This window comes from Loxodonta africana, chromosome 22, assembly GCF_030014295.1.
Source record: "Loxodonta africana isolate mLoxAfr1 chromosome 22, mLoxAfr1.hap2, whole genome shotgun sequence".
Classification (NCBI taxonomy): Eukaryota; Metazoa; Chordata; class Mammalia; order Proboscidea; family Elephantidae; genus Loxodonta; species Loxodonta africana.
In genome coordinates, this window is record NC_087363.1 from 36,820,577 (window position 1) to 36,826,277 (window position 5,701).

The 5,701-nt window shown below is 49.5% G+C and overlaps 1 long non-coding RNA gene across 1 annotated transcript; it reads right to left on the reverse strand.

The window, feature by feature from the left end:
* Nucleotides 1-1,848: 1,848 nt before the first annotated feature.
* Nucleotides 1,849-4,466, reverse strand: LOC135228447 (uncharacterized). Its single transcript, XR_010318950.1, has 3 exons — nt 4,263-4,466; nt 3,827-3,924; nt 1,849-3,069 (listed from the first exon to the last, which is right to left on the reverse strand). It is a non-coding gene; the product is annotated as an uncharacterized LOC135228447 (long non-coding RNA).
* Between the last annotated feature and the right edge of the window lie 1,235 nt (nt 4,467-5,701).

The following is a 5,701-nucleotide window of genomic DNA, read 5'->3' on the forward strand; positions in this document are numbered from 1 at the left end:
AATGTATTCGCTTGGTAAGTGTGAATTTTAGTTCCTACCTAAAATATATTCATTTCACTTCATGATTATTACTGGAAATAATTTCATCATATAAGAATCGGCCTCTTAATAGTTTAGTTTAACTAGTAAAAAAAAAAGCCTGCCCTGAGCACTATGGTCATTTAAGAACAATCTATATGGGATCCAGTTGACAACAGCAACTTGAAAGATCAGATAGAAATCTCAGGGGGCAGTAAGATTACGTTAATGAGGGAAGAACAACTCAGAGAAGGAGGGTGGGAATGGTTGCACAACTTGAAGACTGTCATCAACGTCACTAAATTGTACATGTATGAACTGCTGCGTTGGTGTGTGTTTTGCTTTGTATGTTCCTAACAATGACAACAAGATAAATAAAATTTAGAAAAAAACCAAAAAGAACAGGGCTCTTAAAAATGATCTAGGGAGGGAGAGGGCTTTTTATTGATTAATCTGTAGATGGGAACTGCTTTGGGTGAAGGGAAAGACAACACTCAAAACAAGGAAGGTCAGCCTAATTGGACAGGATTAAAAGTAAAGAGGTTTCCGAGATAAAATGAAAGCTTCAAAGGATAGCGAAGCAGGGGCTGGGGTCTGGGGAACTTGGTTTGAGAGGACTTCTAAATCAATGGGCAAAACAATTCTATTATGAAAACACTCTGCATCCCACTTTGAATTGTGGCACCTGGGGTCCTAAATGCCAACAAGCAGCCATCTAAAATACATTAATTGGTCTCAACCCACCGGGAGCAAAGGCAAAGGAAGAACACCAAGGTCACACGACAACTAAGAACCCAAGAGACAGAAAGGGCCACTTGAACCAGAGACCTACAATATCCTGAGACCAGAAGAACAAGTTGGTGCCCGGCCACAATCGATGTCTGCCCTGTCAGGGAGCACAAGAGACAACTCCTGAGGGAGCAGGAGACCAATGGGATACAGACCCCAAATTCTCATTAAAAGACCACACCTAATGGTATGATTGCGACTAGAGGAATCCCAGAGACAATGCTCCCCAGAACTTCTGATGGCACAGGACAGGAACCAACCCCGAAGACAAATCATCAGGCATGAAAAGGACTGGTCAGTGGGGGGGAGAGAGATACTGATGAAGAGCGAGCTAATTAAATCAGGTGGACACGGGAGAGTGTGTTGGCAACTCTTGACTGGAGGGGGGATGGGAAGATAGAGAGAGATGGAAGAAGGTAAAATTGGCACGAAACGAGAGACTGTAAGGGCTGACTCAATAGGGGGAGAGCAAGTGGGAGAAGGGAGTAAGATGTATGTAAACCTACATGTGACAGACTGATTGGAATGGTAAATGTTCACTTGAAGCTTAATAAAAATTTAAAAAAAAAAAAAAAAAAAAAAAGAAATTACACGTTAAAATTAAATTTTAAAGGAATTATAAACTAGAAAAAAAAAAAAAAAAATGATCTACTCTGGGTGTTGAACATACTAGGTCTGCCACTGGCCAGAGTAACCACAGAGGGGGCCTGAATTGGGTCCAGAGAAAATAAGGGCACCACCTAGAAGGTGGCTCTAGGCCCAGCTCAGAGCCCAGAGGAAAGAGGGGCTATACTTACATTACCTATGCCATATGTGTGTGTGGTGGGCTTTCACAAATCGAACAACTTCATGTAACCAACACCCAGAGCAAGAGACAGGACCTGACTAGCCCCCAGAGGTTCCCTTCTTGCCCCCTTCCAGTCACACCCACCCCATGGGTGCCCTCCCCTAACTTCTGACAGCACAGATTAGTTTTGCCTGCTCTAGAATTTGGTAAAAAATGGAGTCATATAGGGGCACACCAGCCCGGGGGAAGGATGAGAAGTCAGGAGGGGACAGGAAAGCTGGTAATGGGGAACCCATGGACAAGAAAGGGAGAGCGTTAACACGTCGTGGGGTTGGCAACCAGTGGCACAAAACAGTATATGTATTAATTGTTTAATGAGAAACTAATTTGCTCTTTAAGCCTTCTTCTAAAGCACAAAAAAAGGGGGGTCATATGTGTGTAATCTTTTGTCTCTGACTTCTCTGCCTCAAAGTTACATTTCTGAGAGGCATTCATGTTGTTGCATGTGGCTGTACACCATCTATTTTTCCTGCTCTGTAGAATTCACTTGTGTGAAACCATCCAAACCAGCTGCCATGGAGTTGACCCTGACTCATGGAGACCATATGCTTTTCAATGGCTTTGACTTTTTGGAGATCACCAGGCCTTTCTTCCAAGGTGCCTCTGAGTGGACTCGAATTGACAATCTTTTGGTTAGCAGCCAAGTGTGTTAACGGATTGTACCACCCAGGGACTCCCAATTGTGTGAGCGCACCTGGAGGTATGGATCCCCTCCATGCTGGTGGGCAGCTGAGCATTTCCAGTTTGGGAATCTTATGAACAGGGCTGCCAGGGGTGCTTTGGTATGTGTTTTCCGGAGGAGGCACACTTTCCTCCCTCTCGAGTAGAAACCGAAGAGTGGAATTTCTGCATCATAGTAGACACGTATGTTCAGCTTTAGACAATTCCGCCAACTTGTGTTTTCTAAAACGATCATGCCATTTCAGACTCCCAGCAGCCATGGATAAGAGTTCCAGTTGCTTTGCGTCCTTGCCCACTCTTGGTATTTCCTATCTTTTCCATTCTGTGATTCTGGTGGGCGTCTGGCCATAGCCTCTCTACGTGCTCCGCTCTGCTCCATCCGTGCAGCCTTATAGACATTTCACAGATGGGAACACGGAGCGCAGAGAGGGGAGTCCCTTGTCCACATCACACAAATGTAGGTGGCAGAATGGTGACTGGAGCCAGAAGTCTCTCCGGGAGGCTTTCGGCCGGGCAGGATGCGGAGGCGGGTGGAAGGCGGGGGTGGACACCCAGCAGATCTCCGGATTCGGCTATGTGCTGAGTGGGGGTTGAGGCCTCTCCTCCCCTTGAAGCTGTCCAGCAGGCCTGGCGATGACATGCGTCCCTGCCTATTCTCTGGCTTGCTGAGGAGAGGCTGCATTGTCCTTGTCTTCCTGAGAGAAGCCCAGGTGGGTTTGCTGGGGGAAGACACCCTGTGGGGAGATTTGGGGGTGGTGTGTTCCAGGCAGGGAACCTGGACTCAGAATGCCTGGGCAGGATTCCCCCTTAAGCCCCCCAAGCCTCCCTAGTCCCTCATCTGTAATATGGGCCTAGAGGCAATCCCCGCCTGAGGAGCTGGCATGACGGCTGGGTGAGAGGAGAAATGAAAACGCTTCCACCAGCTCTCTCAGCCCCATGGGAGGCTCAGATGTGGGCCTGGTGCAGCTGGGAAAAGCACGGGGGACTCCCCTCAGAGCCCATGGCATTGGCATTCTGGGAGGACGCCCAGACATTGAGAGGGGCCTGGGATGCTGCCCACCCACCTCCCGCCTCCCCCCATGTGTTGGCATATGGTTTTGTTAAGCTGGAGCCAAGCTAGGGGAGCAGGGGGAGGGAGAGATTCTGCCAAAGAGGCCGGGGAACAAGGTCCCTTTGTTGCTCCTGAGTCTGCCTGCTCCCTGGGCCTGGAATTGCAGGTCAGGTCTCAGGCCAGCCACTCAAGGGCACTGGCTGTGATGGGAAGGAGGTCAGGGGCTCCCCTTGGTACAAATGGGGAAACTGAAGCTAGAGAGGACCAGACCCCAGCTCTCCTGACTCCCAGTCCCATGCTCCCCCTCCTTCATCTTAATGTTAGCTCCCATGGGTCCCTGGGGTCCTCTCGGTGTCTGCTCTCCTTCAACAGTCCCACGCTGGCCCCTGCCAGTTCCTGTCCCCTTCCCTCCCTGCCATGTGTAGTTTTGGAGAGCTTACTTGGTGCAGCCATACTCTTCGGTTATATCCAGGGATATAAGCAGGAGCACTACGGCGTGGTCTTCGCTCTCAGGGAATTTGCTGTCTGGTGGGGAAGACTGAGAAGCCCACTGACGTTAGGGCCCAGGGGAGCAGCACCTGAGACACGAGTGCACAGGGGCTTGGATGAACAGCCTGGGGGTGGGGGTGAAGGGAAGCCTGGAGGGCTCCCTGGAGGAAGGGAGGCTTCAGCTGAGACCTGAAGGCTGCGGGAGAAGCGGCCAGGCAGGGAGGTGGATCAGCAGGGATGGTGGGGGGTGTTTCTGGTAGATGGCAGAGCACACGCAGGAGTGGGAAGGTTGCAACAGCAGGGTGTGGTCAATCCAGGGGAGGAAGCCCTGGAGGACCACAGCAAAGGGAGGAACTTGAGAGGAAAGAGGGAGGAAACGGCTCGTACCAAGAATGAAGACAGAGCAGAGCCAAACCACCACCTTGTCGGCCAGGCTGCTGAACTTGAACTTGGGCTTTATTCCGAGGCTGGTGGGGAGCCATGGAAGGGCTTAAGAGACAGGGAGTCACATGGTCAGATTTATATTTTAGAAATCAGCAGTTGCAAAAGAGAAAAAAAAAAAAAGTTTCAAGGGGCAGAGCCACGAGCAGGGATTTCATAACAGAGGAAATGCAGATGGCTCACAAACATATGTCAGGATGCACGTCTTCATTAGTAACAAGGGAAATGGAAAGTGAAACCATACCAAGGTAGCATTTCATACCTACTACACAGGCAAACTTTAACAAGTGTTGGCAAGGGAGTGGAGTGCCCGCAGAGGCTGGTGGGAGTGCCTGTTGGTACAAACACCCTGAAACTACAGCTTGGCGCGAGCCAGTGAAATTGAACGTGTGCACACCCCATGACCCAGTACTCCTACGCCATGATATTGGCCTTGGAGAGCTCCTGCAAACACCAAAGGAGACTTGGAACAAACACAGTTATCGCAGCCTGATTTGTGATAGGAAAAAATAGGAAACAGCCTAAATGTTCATAGACAACAGGATCACTCATTGTGTTAGAGTTAATCAGTGGAATAGCATACAGCGCTGAAAATAAATGAAGGACAGCTGCAGGCGCTGACATGGCTGCCTCTCACAGACACCTTGAAGAATACTTACAGGATGAGTCTGGCTACATTAAGTTCAAAAACAGCCCCAACTACAATAGCAGATGGTTTAGGGCTGTGTACAGAGGTGGTAAAACTTTGAAGCCAGTAAAGGGCAAGATTACCACAGAAGTCAGGAGTTTGCTTCTTGGGGAGGGGCTACACCACAGTGGGGTACATGAGAGGGTTTCCAAAGTCTGGATGTCCCTGTCTTTCACACCCCCTCTGCAGTGTTTCCACATAGCTCACATTAGCCACTGGGCTCAGGTGACACTCTCCCCTGCAGGCTCACATTTTTTGAATGGGTGTAACCTGCTTCCTTTATCATTAGTCACTAACCACTAATCAACTCCACTTTCCCATCTGCCTTGTGCGCCTGGCCCCATTGGTACCCAGCCCAGCAAGAGATAAAGAAGCTCTGCATTGTAATTGGCTGGATTGGCCCAGGCTTCTGGGCTGAAAGCCAATCACTGATGAGCCTCATGAAGCCCCCTGGTGCCCAGTGGGGATCTTACAAGGAATATATTTTACAAATGTGTGCCAAGTACCTGACAGTGTGGTAGAAGAAATCGACCTCAAACCCAAGGCTGCAAACTCACCACCGTCCATAGGGGCCATTCATGAATTCCTCTCCAGCCTCCGACAACAGCCTCCAGTTTCCATTTAGAGATCCATCCAGCGCTCTCCCAGACTTTTAGAGAGAACATATGACCTGGGCTGGGCACAGCCATTCTCCTGG